The 21,034-nt window shown below is 40.8% G+C and overlaps 1 protein-coding gene and 1 pseudogene across 2 annotated transcripts in view; both read left to right on the forward strand.

Annotated features, from left to right (window-relative positions):
• Nucleotides 1-21,034, forward strand: part of DIP2B (disco interacting protein 2 homolog B) — a 235,055-nt gene that overhangs the window by 7,250 nt on the left and 206,771 nt on the right. The gene's annotated exons all lie outside the window — the stretch shown is intronic.
• The window catches only part of LOC132372787 (small ribosomal subunit protein uS5-like), a 55,111-nt pseudogene continuing 48,501 nt past the window's right edge, over nucleotides 14,425-21,034 (forward strand).

Genomic DNA, 21,034 nt, shown 5'->3' on the forward strand with positions numbered 1-21,034 from the left:
TCTTTCCTTCTTTTCTCAGAGGAAGAACTATCCCCCTCCTGTTCCGCAGCGCGTCCCTGTGACTATGATCTCAGTCCCATCCCTTCTCCTCTTCTGGGATCTTGGGATCTTACTTTATTGATCCATCTATTCATTTGTAGTCTTTTGTCTTTTTTTTTCCTCTCATCTTTAGCCTCTCACTTAACACTTGGCTCTTGGCCCCCTCCCTTCAGCCTGTAGGTACGCTGAAGTTTCTCCCATCTTAGGAAAAGTATCTTCCCGCGATCTTGTATTGGAACCTATTTGCTTTCGTGTGCTAGCGTTCACTCCCTCTCATAGATCCTAGAAAGTAGAGCCTACATTTCCTTTATTTTGTTCCTTACCTTTGCTCACTCCTCAAGCCTCTGAAAAAAACGTCTCCAAGGCCACCAGTGACTTCTGATTTCAGACTGAAAAGTACCCACATCTTTCTCTACATCTTTCTCTGCAGCATTGGATACTGTGGGCCAATATCTTTATAAACTCCCTCCTTCCTTAGCTTTTATGCTATCATTTCCTTCCAGCTCCCTACCTATTCCTCTGCTCTCCCTTGGGCTTCTTTTTCTCTTTCTTCCTCCTGGTGTGGGTGTTCCTGGTATCTGTCATTAGCCTTCATCTCACTTCACAGACACTTGCTAAATGATCTCATCTGTGCCCAGGGCCTCAGCTGTCAAGGCTGGGAGATGACTCCCTAGTCTGTATCTCTAGCCCTGACTCCTCTCTGCTCCAGACATCCCATTTATTCTCCCCAGACAACTGTAACTTAGTAGGTCCAAAACTGTACTCCTTGTTTCTGCTCTGCAAATACTTGGGGGTCATCCTTAACTTCTAATGGGTCACTAAGTTCTGTTGATTCTGCTTCCTTCCCTCCATTCACATTGTTTCAGCCTTTGTTTAAGCTCTTACCATCTTTTGCTGAGACCATTACAGTAGTCTGCTAACTCGTCTGCCTGCCTTCAGTCTCTTCTCTCTGCAGTTCATCCTTCTCTATTCTGTGATGGAATGATCATTCTGAAACACAGATCTAATTGTGTCCTTTTCCCTGTTGAAAAATTTTCACTGGCTTCCCCTATCCACAGGATAAATTCCAGGCATCCTTTGTGTAACAAGACCTGCCTGCCTTTTTAGCCCCGCTTCCTGCGCCTTCCATGTTTTTGCTGTCTTCTCTAGCCATGCCGAATGACTTGTATTTCCCTGAATGCATGGTGCTTTTTCACTTCCATGCCTTTGTACATGTTGCCTTTCTCTGAGAAATGCCCACTCTGGCATGTTCTTCCCCTTTTTCTGCCTCTTTAACTTCTGTTCCACTCAATTTCCTGTAAGAAGCCAGCCTTTCCTAAGCTCTCTTAAGAAGTTAAGATCTCTGTATAAGTAGCCATCAATTATTGAGTGCTTATTATGTAACAGGCCCTGTGCTTAGCACTTTGTATATCCTGCCTGACCAGTAAGTAGGTGCTGAATAAATTGCTCTTATTATCATGATGATGAGGGAACTGAGCTAGCAAAAAGCAACTGAACCTTGAGTGGAACAAAGGGTGTGCCAGATCCTGCCCGTCACACATGACCTGATCTTTCCCTTTTTCCCTACCAGGAACAGTAACGTTCTGAAGTGAATGGCAAAGGGGAGAGAACACACTTGAATCATTTAGAACTGTTTCTGCTGCTTACTGTATGATCTTGGACAAGTCTTTGAAGTGTGCTTCTAATCCTAACAACTCCTAAAGATAGGTGTGTCATTTCCATTCTGTAGAGACTTGTTAAGGAACGTGAAGCCTGAAAGTAAAGTGTGCTGGGGTTGGAACCCACCTCAACTTGGCTCCAAACCCCACGGTGTTTCCACACTGCCTCCATCTCCCTGAATCACGTTTCAAGTAATTTCAGCAAAATTCTTTTCCATCTTAACTATTGGGCCCCACTTTTCTTAGGATACAGCTTCTGTCTTTGGAGTTTTGGAGGTAGGGCTCCCCGGAGAGAAAAGAATGGGAATGTTCTATCCTATTCTAAGAGAAATGGATAGCAATTGGAGTGAGGTTGGGTTTTTTTGACCTCGCTTTGCCAGAACCAGCACTCCAACCTATATTTGGAGGATTTCATTTATATCAGCTTAACTTCTGGAAGGGTGTGACTTCTTTTTTTCTAAAAAGAACAAAAGATATTGGGTAAAATCTTTTAAGACTGTGTATCTGTAAAGTAAGAGATAATTTTATGTACTTATATTTTGATGTGAAATTAATTTTTCTTCCTTGAATTGAGATGGGGTTGATGAGAAGCTGAAAGGGGAAAATCCAGAAGGATAATATCTTGGATGCGACACAGGACAGCCCTAAATGAAAATACACAGGTCTGGTGTCTTTGAAAGGTCCTTGCTGTGCCCTGGACTTGAGCTTCTGGGCTACAGATAGAGTATTGTGGTTACATTCTGGTTCAGAAAGAGTTTTTTGTTTGTTTTGTTTTTTCCTTAGGATATTTAATGTTTAATTTAAAAATTAATGTTTAAATTAATGTAGATATTTCTGTAAATGACATTTACTTTAGTTGATTTTTCTTGGAGTTATTTTTTGTCAAGAATAGTGCTCTCATCTCTCTTTTTTTTTTTCAGAGGACTCCCGCTTTTAGGGGTAAACTAAAACAGCTGTAGGATTTTTTTCTTTCTTTTTAAGGACCTTGGGTTATGTTTCAATTTATTCATAAACTGGAACCTTGTGGGTTTTAATTCAGGTCAGGCATGAATGCATTACAGTGCTGGCCAGTCTTGTCACTGAATCTCCTTTTTAAAAATGAACCCAGGGGCTTCCCTCGTGGCGCAGTGGTTGAGAATCCGCCTGCCAATGCAGGGGACATGGGTTCGAGCCCTGGTCTGGGAAAGATCCCACGTGCTGCGGAGCAACTAAGCCCATGAGCCACAACTACTGAGCCCACGTGCCACAACTACTGAAGCCCGTGTGCCTAGAGCCCATGCTCTGCAACAAGAGAAGCGACCGCAATGAGAAGCCCTCGCACCTCAACAAAGAGTAGTCCCTGCTCGGCGCAACCAGAGAAAAGCCCACGTGCAGCAGCGAAGACCCAACACAGCCAAAAAAATAAAAAATGAAAATGAACCTAGCAGGAATTGTGAGGAGAAGTTTGTGATAGTTTCTTGCTTAGTAAATCTGTGACTGAGGCAAGCAGGCTGTCTTAGATTTTTTTGTTTTAATCAAAGTATAATTGACATACAACGTTATATTAGTTTCCGGAGTATGACATAATGATTTGATATTTCTATATGTTGGGAAATGATCACCTCAATAAATCTCATTAACATCTGTCACCATACATAGTTACAATTTTTTTCCTGTCTTAAAATTGTAAAGAGTTGTCATTCTTTTTTTGGCCGCGTTGCATGGCATGCGGGATCTTAGTTCCCTGACCAGGGATTGAACCCGTGCCCCCTGCAGTGGAAATACAGAGTTTTAACCACTGGACCGCTAGGGAAGTCCCAAGAGTTGTCATTCTTACTTTATTGGACTTCCTTTCTGGTTTGGAGAAACTTTCATTTTTAAATTGAATGTGTAGCAAAAGCATTTGTGAGTTTTCCTCCCATGGTTCTTTGCTTATCGTTTTCTTCAAGGAGACCAAGGGAAGTCCTAGAAGAGAAGTTTCTGTTAAAAAAAAAAGACAACTTCCTCATTTGTTGGTTCTCTGAGCTCTAATCTCTAATGTTACTCCTATATTATAGTTATTTTTCAAATGACCTTTAAGTTATTATATGATCATTTGCATAAATATTCTCATCTCCCTTTGTAAGCTGCTTGAGGACAGCACGCAGCATCCTTCAGCATAAGTGCTTTTCAGTACTTATTCAACCAGTGAATGAATCTAGACTCTTGTCATCAACCTCCTTATCTATTCTTATTTCCTTAGTTAAGTATCTGACAGACTCTTCTGTTACAGTCAGACTGGTTTCCTCACTTTTTCCTGACTGGCTCTTTCTCATCTGTTTGCCTTGGCAGCGATTGTTTTCTTTGTCAGGACTACCTTTTCTCCTAGTAAAATTTACCTGTGGTTTCATGGCCTGGTTGATGTCCTTTGATCATGAAACCAACTGACTACTTTAGTCCTTATTAATCTCTTCTATTTTTAGGCTATTGTTGTATTCAGTAACAGTTTAACACTTAACTGACAGCTGTTTATTTGTTTTGTTTATGTTGTTTTTGCCTCCTCAGTTAGACTTTAGATTTTGTGAGTGTAATGACAAGGTCTTCTACCTTTGGGAACTTGTAAGGTGCTAAACATATCAATATAGCAATAAAGATGTATTGAGCACATTTATTTACAAGATCTATTGAGAGGGTGAGAGATGCATAGAAGGCAGATACCCTGCTCTCAAGGAGCTTTCAGTCTAGTAACTTCTCAACAAATAGCTGTTTGGGCTTTAAAAATATTAATTTAAAGTAATTGTCTTTTGAGTGAGCACTTAGAAACTATTTTATACTTGAGTGATAAGATAGCCTTTAAACAGTCCCATTTGAAATGATTCTGGGAAAATGGCAGTTTGAGCACATCTCTGCTGCCCTCTTTTTTTAAAACTCAGTTCAAGTAAAATAACAATTTCAAAGCTGAACAAAAATACTAAGAGTTGGAAGGGGAACTCATGAAAGTCGAAGGACTTGGAGGATAGATCCAGGAAACCAAAAATGCAGATAACAAGAATTTTAGAAGGAGGACTAAGTAATAGAAGAAAAATTCCCTGAGCCAAAAAAAGATTGCAGATTGAAAAAGACTGAAGATTGAATGAGTTCACTGTGTTCCAGGCAAGATCGATGAGAAAAGGCACAAACCTAGGCATATTCTGATAAAATTCTTGAATTCAGTGATAAAGAAAAAAAAAACAACTTACAAGTAAGTTCCTAGATAGAAAGATAAAGATACAAAAGAAAAGAAAAGGTTAGAAAGATTCAAAAGAAGATAAAGATACAAAAGAAAAAGTTAAAACTACCACAAAACAGACTGTTCTCGTTTGTAACACTATAGTGTTAGTGTAAGAAGCAGACTTTTTAGAGAAAAGGTCCACTCCAAAAATCTTATAGGCAGTCTAGATACTATTCACCTTTCAGGGAAAAGAAAGCTCTGTGTGGGTGTGCAAGGATTCATATTATATCACCCATAGACTCTAATCTGGACAGTATACTCTAATCAAACAAATAATATTTCCTCTCCTCCTTCCAAAGTAGGAAGAGGAGAGGAAACAGTGATAGACAAAGGACTTTGAAATATATATATATTATATATTATTGTTACTCTATGTTACATGTAATATGTATATCGATATAATTACGTATATTGAGAGTGACAAGGAATGTGTAATATAAATGCTAAGTAAGGATCTTTGAAATTGAAGACACATATTCAAAGAGAAAACCTTGCTGTCTGAAGGAAATATTCTAAATGATCCCAGCAAAACCTGGACATCGCGGGACAGGGTAGTGTGTGGGTGAGTGGGAACTAAAAGCATTCTTTGGTATCATTGGTATGTTGGCAGGGGAAGTATGGCAATGAACTGCCTTTGTGAGGAGAAAAATACTTCATTTATAATAGTGCTAAAAAAATTGTAAAATATTAAAGGGAAAGTATCACAAGAAAGGCACAGGATCTGTGTGAAGAAAATTGTAAAAGATTAAGGATGATCTGAAAAAAATGGAAATATATACCATGTTCCTGGATGGGAAAACTAAAAATATGTAAATTTAATGGAAATTAATTATGACTCCAGTGGAGAATTCTTTTGGGGGTGGGGAAATAGGTAAAACAATCTGTGTTCAGATAGAAGAATAAATGTTTTAGAATAGCCAAGAAAATTTAGGCACAGAATAGTGAGGTGGTCCTTGCTTTACCATGTATTGAAACAGATTCTAAAATGATCATACTCAAAGCAGTGTGGTATCAGCATGTGAATAAGGATGAGCAAACAATAAAGTACCCCAATCCTTGTATATGTAAGAAAAATAATTGTAAAAACATGAAGGTTTTGCAAGCTTAGACTCTTTCTTTCCAATTGTCTCAAATTAAAAAAAGATCTTAAAATAAGTTGGCCAGGGCTCCATAGGACATCAGAAATACTGATATTGTATTTATCCTTGATACTCTATTTATCCTGCCAAGAGGAGCACACTGGAACCACTCCTCCTGCAGTGTCTTTCCAGTGTCTCTACAAACAAAGCTTAATATTGTGGCATCTGGCAAAGGAAAAATATTTAAAGGGTTCATCTTAATTTTCACAGAGTAGGCAATGAAGGGGAGATTTGGAGCTGAGAAGCAATAAATTGATAACTGACACATTCTTGATTCCTCTCTTTTCTTCAATCCAACGGCCCATATCTAGTCCATCAGTAAGTCTTTTTGGCGCTACATTGAGAAATACCCTTGCATCTGCTTCTCTCCATCATTGATCACTGCCGATCATCACCTTGCCTCTGTTACCTCATCTGTAGCTTCATAGCGCCTTATCTAGTGTCCCTGCTTTTTTCTCTCTAACCTATTTTCCACACAGCAGCTACAGTCAGCTCTGTAAAATACAAATTAGATCATGTCGCTTCCCTGCCATTGAATTTCCTTCAGTGGACTTCTGTCTTTTAAATAAAATTCCAGGGACTTCACTGGTGGCACAGTGGTTAAGAATCCACCTGCCAATTCAGGGGACATGGGTGTGATCCCTGGTCCAGGAAGATCCCACATGCCACGGAGCAACTAACCCTGCAAGCCACAACTACTGATCCCGTGCACCACAACTACCGAGCCTGTGCTCTAGAGCCCACGAGCTACAGCTACTGAGCCCATGCGCTGCAACAGCTGAAGCCCGCGCACCTAGAGCCTGTACTCTGCAACAAGAGAAGCCACCGCAATGAGAAGCCCGCACACCGCAACAAAGAGTAGCCCCCACTCGCTGCAACTAGAGAAAGCCTGCGCGCAGCAATGAAGACCCAATGTAGCCAAAAATAAATAAAATTAAAATTAAAAAAAAAAGTAAAATAAAATTCCAGCTCCTGTTCCATGGTCTACAAGGCCAGCACTCCTGTTCCCCCATCTACTTTGCTTCAGCCACACTGGCTGACTCTTCTTTCCCTCCTTTCTCTTTTCCTCCCTCTCTCCTTTTTTTCCCCTCTCATTCCTTTCCTCTCTTCCTTCTTTCTCTTCCTCCCTCCCTTTCTCTTTTCTTTTCCTTTTTATTTATTTAGCTACTATTTACTGAGCGCCTACTTTATGCCACATAGGTACAGGCAATACAGCAGTGATTAAAATAACAAAAATCCCTGCCCTTAAGGGGCTTACGTTCTGTAGGAATAGACAGAAATGAATAAGTAATTTATATTGCCTGTCAGATGGTAAAAATTTTAGTGGAGAAAAATCATGAAGAGCAATAGAGAATACTGGGGCCGGTCAGTGGATACAATTTAAAGTAGGGAGTCAGGGATGACTTCATCATAAGATGGCACTCGAACAGAAACCTGAGGATGGTGAGGCTTTTTCTCTCCTTTGAACTCACCGTGCTTGTTCCTGCCTCCAGACCTTGTTCCTTGCTTTTCTTCTGCTGAGAATGCTCTGCTCCAAGTGCTGTGCTTGGCTGGCAACTTTGCCTCCTTTCTGTCTCAGCTCAAAAGTGACCTTCTCAGAGATGCCTTCCCTGACTGCTGAGTTTAAATGAGCAGCTCCTCCCCACTTTCTCCATCTCATCTTTTTATTTATTTATTTTGAAGTCAAAGTGATTATTTATTTATTTATTTTTGGCTGTGTTGGGTCTTCATTGCTGTGTGCGGCCTTTCTCTAGTTGTGGTGAGCGAGGCTACTCTTCGTTATGGTGCGCGGGCTTCTCACTGCGGTGGCTTCTCTTGTGGAGCACAGGCTCTAGGTGTGAGGGCTTCAGTAGTTGTGACCAGTGGGCTTCAGTAGTTGTGGCTTGCGGGCTCTAGAGCACAGACTCAGTAGTTGTGGCACACAGGCTTAGTTGCTCCGTGGCATGTGGGATCTTCCCGGACCAGGGCTTGAACCCGTGTCCCCTGCATTGGCAGGCAGATTCTCAACCACTGCACCACCAGGGAAGCCCTCATCTTTTTTTTTTTTTTTTCTGTTTAAAATTTTCTATTTAATACCACCATTTGAAATGATCTTGTTCGTGTATTTATTATCTGATTCCAGTAAAATGTTAGTTCTGTGAGAGACCTTGCTGCCTTGCTTCCTGCTGGATGCCAGGACCTAGAATAGAAGACACTCAGTAGACACTTGTTCGCGAATAGATGGACTTTGCAGGGAGAAGATTCCAACAGGATTCCTTAGATGGTGATAGCTTTACAGAGTAAAGAAATGTCGGCTCTGTCCCAGGGCCTCTGCTGGGAAGGGACAGGGACCACTGTGGAAGCTGGCCAGGGCTGGAACTCAGGGGCCCATGATGTTTCCTGGCATTTGGTTAGTTTCTCATGTTTGTTTTTCTTTTGTTTCCTTCACCTATTTATCTGCACCCTCTGATTTTCCATGTGACTTTTACAGTTGGGTGGTGTGTGACAACTTTCCATTTTATCAGCCTACCTGGCTATTTGGCTCATACATTTCAGTTCAGCTGATATTTATTATGCAGAAGTGTATAGAAGACGCAGTGCCAAGCCTGGTAGAGCGCTTGCATGAGAGCCAGAGCCGGAGCCAGGCCGCTGAGTACCTCTGCTCCCCGCATGGAGGGACGTCCACATCTGTGTTGCCTTGTACTTGCCTGTGCGTCGATTCCCTTTTCCTCTACCTTGACCAACTGTATTACTCACAGGATCTGATCTGAGGTGTAAGCTCATTGGGTGAGTTTTTCTGTAGAATAGATAGTGTAAGCAACCTCGTTTTGGTTTAACTGGTCAGTCCTGGTTGGGAAAAACTAAATATTTCCCATGTTTGGTTTTCCAACGTCTTTTCTTGGCCACATTACATCTTTTCCAAAATGTTGGAAAACCAGGGAAGTGAAATATTTAGCCATATGGTAAATATTTGGTTTGTTGAACTGTCACACCTTTGGACAATTTATCGTAGTTTATGCAAATTGTGTGGCCAGCTAGACTTCTGAGGGCATTCACAGGCCACCCATAATGTGTCCACCTGTATGCATACAACACTTTTATTTTAGGTCCTAATGTTTTCTCTCAGGTGCCTCTTTGAGTACCTGTGTCCAAGGTGTTGTTCAGACAGTAAATTTATTGTAATTTTACACATAGGATAAATATAATAAAAATCTCAAATATTCCATTTATTTATTATTCTGTCATCAACTTGAAGTTTATCTTGTGGCTGAGAAATAGAACTTGTGAAACATCTTAATAATTAAGATTATCCTATTTCAGCAAAGGTTGAAAGAAATATGACTTAGATGATTATGTTGAAAACAAGACTAAAGTATTATATGTTTATCAACCAGAGATCACCATTGCCAGAAGTAGTAAATTGCTCAGAATTCTGAATTTGATTTGATTATCTTCTAACTTTTCCTTACAATTGTAGAAAAAAGAGTTTTTCATTAGAGGTGGGGATTCTTTCCTGCCTTCCCCCCCCGCCCCAGTCAGTTTTAGTTGTCTGTTTCCTTACCTATAAAATGTGGCTAAGAATGCTATCAACCTTATAGGATTGATGTGAGAATTAAATCAGTTAATACATAAAAATACAGTGATTAGAACAGTGCCCAGCCAGGAAGTCCCTGACAGTAGTTTTTTGTAGTTATTTGCAGAGATAAGATATTGCAAACAATATCTTTATTGCATAATAGATGCCATAAGGAAGGCATGTACAAATACTGAGGGTGCTCAGGCGAAGGGCGTTCATGCACCTATGGTGTTTCTGGGGAGGAGTATCACTCAGGCTCAGAGTCATCAGTTGAATAGGAGTTCGGTGGGAGGACAGACCAGGGAGGAGGATAGTTTAGGTTTGGAGAAAGACATGGGTTTGTGAATCACTGGAGTATGTTGGAGGAATTACGATGATGTAGTAGTCATTGCTAGAGCATAAAGAGTAAGCTCAGTAAGTCCAATAGCCGGGACAGGTGGGTAGGTCTTAGAATCTTAAATTTTATCTCGTAGGTTCTTGCTTCTCAGTAGGAAATGTGCCAGGATACTCAAAACTGTAGGATAAACATGGTACATCTTCTTGGGGTATCCATTTAATTGAATTTGGGGGAAATTATTGCTATATTAAAACATGAATATATTATAATACAGGATTTAAAATCCAAGATAAAATATAATTTTAACATTTTAAATAAAAAAAATACATTTTGCCTTAGTTGCTGGCTTCTTCAGGCTGTGCCTCTTCTAGACCCTCCATCCCCCCCATCACTTTCTTCAGGTGAAAGTTTAAAGAGCACCCGTATAGGTCATGGGGAATCATTGAGGAATTGTAAGCAGGAGTGGATGACATCTGTATTTGTTGGAGATCAGCCTAGAGGAGGATGGTTTCAGGCTCCTGTGTCACACAGTCAAGGGTCACCATTCACAAAGAATACAATGCGAAATACCTTAAGTAGATAAGGACAGGGCAAGAGGGCAAGACAGGACATGGAGAGTTATAAGGTGGCTACTGAAATGAGCTGGTGGCTTCTGCAGTGGGATTGGGGAAGAGGGAATGAAAAGAGGTATTTAAGGAGATAGAATCGAAGAGACTCGTGTAGAAGAGGAGAGCGTGTGATGTGTTGGAAGAACCTAAGTTGACGCCTAAGAAACTTAAATTTCTGGCTTAGCATCTTGAGGGAAAGGGCACCATTTTCTAGTACAAGGAATAGCAGAAGAACAGTTTGGAGTACGGGAGGAGATAAATTCAGTGTTCCTGAATTAGAGGGGTCTTTGGGCCATGCGGGTGAAGGTGCGTAGCGGGCAGTTGGCTATGTGTGTGTGGAGCTCTTTAGAAAGGCCTGTCCTGATGACACACCTTCAGTTTTCCTGAGTGGCCATCACTGGCAGTGAGGCCCACGGGCATGACTGAGGTGGTCCGAGGGGAGCACAGCGAGTGAGAAGAGGCTAAACAGAGAGCTCTGGAAGTGCTGCCATTTAAGGGAGGAGGCTGAAGGAAAGGAACCTGAGAAACTCAGAGGTATGTGTGGCCAAAGAGGGAGAAGAGCAAAGCAGCAGGGAATTTCAAGAAGTGCCTGTCGCTGCAAGAGAGTTTAAGAGTAGACTGGGAAACGCTGTCCAGATTTACCGGTGGAGGAGGCCACTGCTGGTGACCTTTGCCTGAGCGGTTTCAGTGGTGTTGGGGGTGGGGACTGCAAACCTGTCCGGAGAGCGTGAGGCATCCAAGGCGGGAGAGGAAGTAGAGGCAGGCTGCACACGCTGCTCTTGGGAGCCTGGATCTGTGAAGTGGAGGAGAGAACAGTAGCTAGGATGCTTATACATTCACCTCCTCTTTCTCTCCCACTGGAAAGTAAGTTGCACGAGGGTAGGAACTTCGTTTTATTTACTGCTATATCTCCAGGGTAGAAGAGAGCTCCTGGCACCTAGTAGGTGCTCAATAAATATTTGGTGGCTGAATTAATGTTATGTTAAGATGGGAGAGACTTGAGCATGTTCATTTGTAGGGTGGAAGGGTAAGACGTCTTGGAGAAGAAGGTTTGAAGGTCTAGAGGAGAAAGGATGTGATGGAACATGGTCTCCATGAGTCAGGAAAGTTTGAGATTCCAAGCCCCTCTGGAGTGACTATCCAGGATACCGGGAGTGACTCCTTTTCTGCTGAAACTGAAGGAAAGGAGGAACGGATGGGAGCAGAGGCAAATGTTTACAGATGGTGGAGGAGGAAGTTGAGGGAGTTCTCTCCTGATGGTCTTATGAGTATTCTCTAAAAATAAGAATGCGTATCATGTGTGTATCCTTGGAAAACATTTTGTGAAGACATACAAAAAAGCCACCCCTATTTAAGCAGCTGTGCTTGTGGGGAGAGTCATAGACAGGTAATTGTAGGCACACACAAGGTTGTGGTCAGTGATATAAAGGGTAGATGAGGTAAGGATGCGCCCAGGGGATGAGTAAGTAGGTGAGACAAGAGGTCTCAAGTTTCAGACGGGAATGCAGGGAGTGGCTGGGAGCTGGGAGGAGGGATCCCTACACAGTGTGCACGCCGCCGTTTCATCCTGTCCCAGGAGCCTTCTGTCAGCAGGAGACTGTCCTTGGATCATGGGGAAGTGGGAGGAGAGGCAGTGCATGAAGCTCGGTCTTTCCTCTTTGAGATAAAATGAACTGAAACCTGAGCCTTGAGGGAAGTAGAGTCACTCATTGTTAGTAACTCTTCTGGTTCTAACCAGGCTGGTTTTCCAGTGATTTATTTCTGATTCATTTGATAGGAAACTGCTTTCCCAACTTTTGACAAACCTGTTATCTGAAATGATTTGTCTGTTTAGAAGCACAGGTAGTAGTGAGAAAGGATATGAGAGTGTCGCAGTGAGTCATAAAGAACAAGACATGACCATATTTATTTACTACATCAGGCTTTAGCTAGAAATAATTTAGAGAATATTAAAGTGTCCATTTTATTTTAATTAGCAATTGTTTAGTAATAAAGTTTCACTTGTTCAGAATTCTCTATTTTCAGTCTATTCGAGTTCAAGACTACTTACTTCTCAGAAACTTTCTGAAAGGGAAACTAGAGTAGTAAGGATGGGTCTTTTAGTCTTCTAGACTTTCGTTGAAATTAAATTACCCAGCGAAGCAAATTTTGTTTTTATCTTTTGCTATTAACCTTAATGGCCATTATTGCAAATCAGTCTCTGACAGCTAAGCAGTATGAGGCAGGGTAGAGTTGAACTTGAGTCCTGGCTACTTCTGTTCTTGCATTTCTCACATGTTAAAACACGTTCCCTATAAAATGAGCAGAGGATCTTTCAGAAAGGGATCTGATTCTAAGAGTTAAAGGGGTTTTGCTTAGAACAAGTTGCAAATTCTAATCACTTATTTAACTGCCCTATCGGGGAAGGCAGGTTTATGGTGTAAAAAGCACCTGTAAATTTTTGGAGATGGAGAGAAGTACCTTTTTTTCTCTTGACAGGAGGTGAAATCAGAGGTTGACTAAGACATACTAATTGGAACTTGGTATCGTCTCAGTTGGCTCAGTACTTAGAATTCATTTTCTCTAAGCCAGTGGTCCCCAATCTTTCTGACACCAGGGACTGGTTTCGTGGAAGACAATTTTTCCACAGATGGGGTGGGGGAGAGTTCAGGTGGAATGGGGGCGACGGGGAGCAGCAGAGGAAGCTTCGCTCGCTTGCCCGCCCCTCACCTCCTGCTTGCGTCCCGGTTCCTAACAGGCCGTGGACCGGAACCAGTCAGCAAGGGTTGGGGACCCTTGCTGCAAGCCATCCCAGTTCTGATGGGGAATGGGGGGGAACCCTATGTGCCTCCACCTCATTCCCCCCAATTCTAAGTTTTTTAGCCATTAGTTGAATAGTTAGAACTCCAGTTAGGCCTTTATTTGGGGAAAGAAGAATGACTTTATCAGCATTTGGGGGAGAACCTAGGGGACAAGAGAGTCTTCAGGTCAATTTGGCATCAACAAGCTGAGGACCTATTTCTCATTTTTACAGAGAACTAAGTTATAGCCAGATCCCTATTTTCCTGGAATTTATGTTGTGTGTGTGTGTGTGTGTGTCTAAGAGAACATGTTGAAGACTTTTGAAAGAGACCTGATGTCTGGACCCTCTTTACAGATTCTCATTTTTGTTGCCTTTTACAGGAATCAACTGGGAAAGCATTCTGAGATGAGGCATGTCAGAGGCAGTGAGTGAGGTAACAGGGAAAAGGTCACTGGGTTCTGGTCCCATTTCTGCTATTTACAAGCTTTGTGACCTCAGGCAAATCATTTAACCTTTCCTGGCCTCTGGGAGATGAAGTGGCTAGATGAGGGAATCTAGTTCTTTCCAGCTCTTAATTCCTGAGATGACCTGTGAGTATGGTTTAGGAAAATGTATGAAGAAAAAATCATATATATATATATATATTTTTTCCCCCCCCTTGACCGTGCCACACCGCGCAGCATGTGGGATCTTAGTTCCCCGACTAAGGATCGAACCCGGATCGAACCCATGTCCCCTGCATTGTAAGGCAGATTCTTAACCACTGCACCACCAGGGAAGTCCCCCCTTACATTTCTGTTTATCCTTGCCAGAGGCTGGAAATCATGTCTTATTCGTCTTTACTTTCCTTATTGTAAAACATTGAGGGGAAGAAAGGTAATATGTGAGGAAATAGGTAACAGCAGGGTCAAAGATGGCCCAGATTTTAATTTGGGGTAGTGGGAGAATGTTTATGTTATACGTAGAAATACCTGAGGTGCTGGTTTGGGGAGAAGACGATGAATATAATTTTGGACATGATGGAATCTGTGGCACTGGCAGGACATTCAGGTAGACTGTTCAATAGGCAGTTAGAGATGGTGAATTATATCCTGGAGCGGCTGGAGGATTTGAGCAGCATCTTCATGGGGTTCCTCAGGGTGAGTCAGATCTTTGAAAGGGAAAGTGGAAAACGAAGCGAAGGGGGAATGCCTGTATTTAGGAAGCTAGAGGAGAAAGAAGAGCCATCCAGGCCGCCAGAGGCGATCGCAGAAACAGGAGGTGTACTGGGGTGCGTAGTAAGTGGCTTTTATGGAGGTAAGTACTCAACTATGTTAAAGCTACAGAGAGGTTAGGAGGATTAGATGAGGGAATACAGATGATTGGATTAGTCAGTTTCAGTCCTGTGGCTGGACCAGAGGCTACATTAAAAAGCGATGAGGACACAGAAACAATGAGTCTGTAGGCTTCTTAGTTTGAAGTTGGGAAAAATGAAATTAAAGAACAAGGGCAGGTTCAAAGGAGTGCTTATTTCTTTTACTTTATTATTATTTTTTAATAATAGAGGATACTGAGAAATCTTTATAGGCCTGGGAGGCTAAGAATGGAGGCTAAGAAAAGATTGTGTTGGCTAGGGAGATTTGGACACAGATTAGATCCCTGGAGGGTAGATGAGGGTGAATTTGAGAGCAGGCTGCCATCCAGTTGGAGGAGGAGCATCTCTCTGAGACAGGAAGAATGGTTTGGTTGAAAAAAATGATTTAGGGAGAGGAAATTGGTGTGGGATTAAAGGGAAAAGAATATTCAGAAAGATGGAAGCGTGGGGTTTTGAGAAATGTGAAAAGAATTAGAGCAGCAGCGGCAGGGGAGTTTGGGAGGAATTAATGAAACAATGAAAGCAATGCTGGTGCTCGTAGGCAGACAGAGTGTGGTCAGCATGAATTTGGAGGGGACACAGTTGTGATGCTTGTGTCCAGCTGTGAGATCAGGGTGTCATACAGGTCGTCAGTGTGAATGACGCTGGCTACAAGGACAGTGACAGGACCTGGGGTCTGGGGGGAAGCAAAAGAAACCAGCGGTAAAGATGGAATGTGCTCTGGGGGCTTCAGGACTTCAGTGCCCTAACCTGGGCTTCCTAGTTCAGACCAGCAGCATTCCTGAGTCCCTGTGTGTTTGTGTTTATGAAGCAGGAAAAAAGATGGTCTTATTTAAGGGTTATTGAGGTGGAAATGAGGTATGAGAATACTTGTAAGAATACTGTGCGTTTTTTTCCTATTAAATTTAAAAAAATGGCATGGGAACATTGTTGAAAAACTCCATGAAATGGAAAAATAGCCTCCCTCCTCCCCCCGCCCAGCCCCATCCCACTTCCCAAGGTGTAGCCATTTTTTATCAGTTAGTAGTATAACTTTCAATATGTTAAGTCACCTTTAGGAAGCATGTCTTGATTCTCTGCTATGAACAGTTGAGAAGTGTACTCATTTCCAGTACTCTTTCCTTCTGAGTTTTTGCAGTCATATTAGTGTTCTTTTTTTTTAAAAAAACCTTTATTTTTTTTTTAAGTCTTTATTGAATATGTTACAGTATTGTTTCTGTTTTTTGTTTTGGTTTTTTGGCCTCCAGGCATGTGGGATCTTAGCCCCCCAACTAGGGATTGAACCCACATCCCCTGCATTGGAAGGTGAAGTCTTAACCACTGGACCACGAGGGAAGTCCCTACTGGATCTACTTTTAATTTCGTCTCTGCTTTCTATGTTCCTTCTCGGTCTTACTCAGCTGCTGTTGTTTCTCATACTTTAAGTTGTCATTTTTCTTGTATTCTTCTTAAAATTTGGAGTAGTTATTTTTGATATGGGGTGCAAGAGAGTTAAACTTTTAAGTCCTTGCCTTTCAGTAGCGTCTTTATCTCTCATTTGATTGTCATTTCTGTGAATGTAACTTGTTTTTATACTCTGGACGCTTTTAGGGTTTGCTTTTTGTCTTTGGAGTTCTGATGTTTTCCCTAGGGTGTGTCTAGGTGCCTGTCTTCTCCATCATCCTGTTTGGGAGTTAGAAGACTCTTTGAATTTACTGGCTGTCTTTCTGGAGCTCAGGGAGAATTTTGTTTTATTACTTCTTCCCTTCCATGTGCTGTGTTTTTAAATCTGTTTTGTGTTTGCTGTCTTTCCTCTCTCTCTTTTACTTACCTTCCGTTTTAACAGCAGGTTTATTCATAATTTTTATAGACGTGATATCCTCTTGAATCTCTCTGAGCATGCTAATTAGCATTTTTTTAAAGTTCTCTTTTAATTCCTGAAATAACTCACATTTCCTTTGGGGCATGTTTTTCCAGAGGTCCATCTTGGTCTACTTTTCCTGTTCTGTTGGGTTTCCTCAAATGTCATTCGTGGTTGTTCACAGTTAATGTGTGACTAGGTTGGTTAGGTAGTTGGTGTGGTTTTCTTCTGGAGTTGAATAGGTCTTACTAGCTATTTACATTTTTATTATGGAATATCACATACAAAAGAGTATATGTTATGTGTGTGCACAGTTTAAGGAAAAACAGCAAATTGTCCATGATCTAGTTTAAGAACTGAAACCTTAAAATACCTCTGAAGGCCCGTTGGGCCTGTCCTGTTACTTTCGCCTCACTCTCCAATGTAGCCATCATCCTGAATTTTGTTACTCATTCCCTATTTCTGCTTTATAGTTTGTATGTATCCCAAACAAAGTATTATTTAGTTTTGTAAGTTTATGAACTTTAGGAGTGGAATCATGCTGTGTATATTCTTCTGTGACTTGCTTTTTTTTTTCTTTTGCTCAGCATTGTTTACGAGGTTCATTCTTGCTGATGCAGGTTACTGTAGTTCTTTTTATGTTTTCCTGCTGCTCTAGCATTCCATTGCATGAATTCACCTCATTTTATTAGTTCATTCACCAATTGGCAGATATTTTAGTTGTTTCTAGTTTTTTGCTGTTGCAAATGTCATTGCTATGAACATTCCTGTGTATGCCTTCTACATTTAAATATATATATATATTTATACCTTTAGTCATGGATTTTCAAATGCATATATAAAAGTCTAGAATTAAACAGAACAAAATCTCTGGATAGGAAATTGTGAATGATTAAAAATGCTTTTATAAACTTTGTATTTTCCATAGTTCCTTACATGCCCTTAATTTTATGGTCTGGAATTTAAAAAAATCAACTGAACATACACACTATTTTTCTTTGGAAAACACAGAAAAGGATAAGAGTTGGTAAGAGAAATTTGCATTAATAAATGTGGAAAAATTCAGTGCCACTTTCATAATGTTAACTATGGTTTTTTGCATGCTTAAAGGTTTTGTAGAGTCATTAACAATGCCATCTATATCAAGTTAGTCTATTTGTAAGTACTTCCAGGCTTGAATTATAGTGTTTATGTCAAGTTTGTAACTTTTTAAACTTCTTTTCTGTTACTTTCCTTTTCATCTACCATCAGTCACTCACATTTCCTTTGTCAGCATCATGCAGGATAAAGGAGACCTATCAAAAACATTTGCTATCCGAGGACAAAGAATATTTTTGAAAGCGTTCAAATAATTTAAGAGATTTATTATAGGTTAATTGAGCTTTTGAATTGTGAAGATTTGGGTTTTTGTTTTTGTTTTAGTGGTAAGGTTTCTCAGAATGAAGCGTGCCAGGCTTTTGATAATGATTTTTGATACTCTAAACAACACAGACTCACTTGGGGTAACAGTTTTTCTATGTTGCCTTACTGACTCAGAGCACCAGGTGACTGAGCAAATAGATCATTCAAAACAACTGATCAGGACTTCCCTAGTGGCGCAGTGGTTAAGAATCCGCCTGCCAATGCAGGGGACACGGGTTCGATTTCTGGTCTGGGAAGATCCCACATGCCGCAGAGCAACTAAGCCCGTGCGCCACAACTACTGAGGCTGTGTGCCACAACTACTGAAGCCCTTGCGCCTAGAGCCCGTGCTCCGTAACAAGAGAAGCCACCGCAATGAGAAGCCCGGGCACCGCAAAGAAGAGTAACCCCCGCTCACCACAACAAGAGAAAGCCTGCGCACAGCAATGGAGACCCAACGCAGCCAAAAATAAATTTAAAAATAATAATAACAAATAAAAATTTTAAAAAAACCCAACTGATCACAGAGCTTGGGAAATTTGTGTTCAATTTTCATTGATTGGCAATAGAACTGATAAACTTGGCCTCAGACATAAGGAAAAATCCATTTTATATACCAGTAAACTTTGTGGAACAGTTTTGTTTGACCTTCATTTAAAGATGCACCTCCTCTGATAAAACATCACTCACAGGCCTCTGGAGTTCTTACTCTAAGACAAGTGTCATTCTTTGAGTGCTTCCTGAAGTACAAAACATGGTAATACATCCATTTAAACATATTATGGGAGTTGGTTGAAAATTTCTGATGATCACCATGGTATTAAATTTGGATAATGGAACTTGCTTGATGTAAGCAGTTTTCCTCAGTTGGTTTATGAAAGAACCTAAACCTCAAGTGTTGGAGGAATCCCAGAGGTCCTCCTCACTCACACCACCTCTTTGCAGCAACATGTACTGTACAAACTTGAGAAAAATTGGCCGTGATGCCAGTTTTAATTCAGGAAGGTCAAGTTTCAGAGTTGGGTGGAAGAAGAAAGTTGATAATAGCTTAGACTTGTGTATGGCTTAGGAGATTAGAAAGTGAAAATTGGAGTTGATGCAACAACCTACTTAATGTCCATATTAACTCCTAAAATGTGAGCACTTTGTTTCTTATATCATCTCCTTTTCATATTTCACCAAACAAAATACTTCATGATCTCGTGCCCTACCATGGGAAAGCCTTTTAGAAATTTTATTTTGGTCTTGGATGACTTAAAATATTTGTGAATGTATTGTAGAGAAATGTTAGTTTTTCCCATACAGAATGTGATGCTCTTATTTATTGATTAGTCCCATCTTAACAAGATTTATAGAGTCTGGAGGAAAAGATGGGGAGAAAATGACCCAAATATTGTATTTAATATTTTAGTTATTTTTAAGGTAAGTTAGTAAGGGAAAGGGATCCATGTGTACTTGGTTTGAATGAGAGTCAAAATCCCTAAAAGTGCTTAGGGTGTTAGTAATAGTTGTAATTCCGGTTTGAAATTTGCATCATCGCAGTATAAAAACTGAACTGATGTACTGACAGTTGGAGGGGAAATTTCTTTTTTTTTTAATCCGTGGTCACAGACAACTTCTGTTTGGAGAACAGAGAGAAAGGCAGGCTAAGAGAAATACAAATAGAAAATGTTTAATCCTGTGTTGTGGCTTACTGTAGCATTTCTTATTCCCTTAAATTTTGGACTAGACTTCTACTAGAGTTCTGTGAACTTGAGTGGTATGTGTGATTGCCAGCTGTGTGACCTTTTGAAGTTTGGAACTTTCTGGAATCTTAATTCCTTGTACTCTCCAACCTGTAGTGTGGGAAGGTAACACGCATACACACACACACACACACACACACAATTAGGGCAAGCTGGAGAATCTCATAAATAAAATGGTAAAAGGCGACAGTTGTCTTGGAATTCATAAACATGTTTAAAAGTTCATTTTTTCATCTTTGTAGATGTGTATTTCAGTAAGTTTTTCCTCTCTTCATTTTCCTTCATAAAAGGAAAAGATTTTTTTATTCCTGAGTTATCACTCTGCTAAAATCTACTGTTTTGCTCAGATCTGTGCTATGTATAGAGTGTTATATTCCTGCCCACATCTGATGTGGAAGGAGAGACACAGAGAGGAGAGTGGTGACTGACTCAGAGAGATGTAAATGATCTTATTATACTTGAGCTGCAACCACACCTAGAAACCTTGACAATAACAGGGTCTGTGTTTGATATTCCTTACTTGTTAAATCCTGTCTGGATTTTATTATGTCACATGTGTGTTCATCAGCAAAGTCGAACGGGTGCTAGAACAATTGCAAAGCCTTTATCAGACTCATGATTACACTGTTTCTCACTTTGGCCGTACAAAGAAAATGAAACACATAACCAAAACAAATTTCTAGTTGTTTCTGGTATTGTTGGTCTGGTTCAGTGGTTTCAGTGCTACAGATCCTATACCAAGATAGATTTTCATGGGTAAATTCATTAAGGTTAAGATAGTCTCAATGTCTGTGGCAAGCCGTTAATGTTTTTAAAATAACTTTTCCCTCATTATAAGTATAACACATGCTTTTTAAAAAAAAAAATTATTTATTTTTGGCTGCATGGGGTCTTCGCTGCTGCGTGCAGGCTTTCTCTAGTTGCGGAGAGCGGGGGCTACTCTTCCTTGCAGTACGCGGGCTTCTCATTGCAGTGGCTTCTCTTGTTGTGGAGCACAGGCTCTAGGAGTGTGGGCTTCAGTAGTTGTGGTGTGCAGGCTCAGTAGTTGTGGCTCGTGGGCTCTAGAGCACAGGCCCAGTAGTTGTGCACGGGCTTAGTTGTTCCAAGGCATGTGGGACCTTCCCGGACCAGGGCTTGAACCTGTGTCCCCTGCATTGGCAGGCAGATTCTTAATCACTGAACCACCTGGGAAGTCCCACACATGCTTAATTAAAAAAAAAAAAAGGAAACTAAAGAAGAAAATGACTATTTCCTTAAACCTAACACCCAAATATAAACACTAATACTATTAAGTAAATCTTCCAGTCACTTTTCTATTTACATATCTTTTTAAAAAATCGAGGTAC

The sequence above is a fragment of the Balaenoptera ricei genome, chromosome 10 (genome assembly GCF_028023285.1).
Source record: "Balaenoptera ricei isolate mBalRic1 chromosome 10, mBalRic1.hap2, whole genome shotgun sequence".
Lineage (NCBI taxonomy): Eukaryota > Metazoa > Chordata > Mammalia > Artiodactyla > Balaenopteridae > Balaenoptera > Balaenoptera ricei.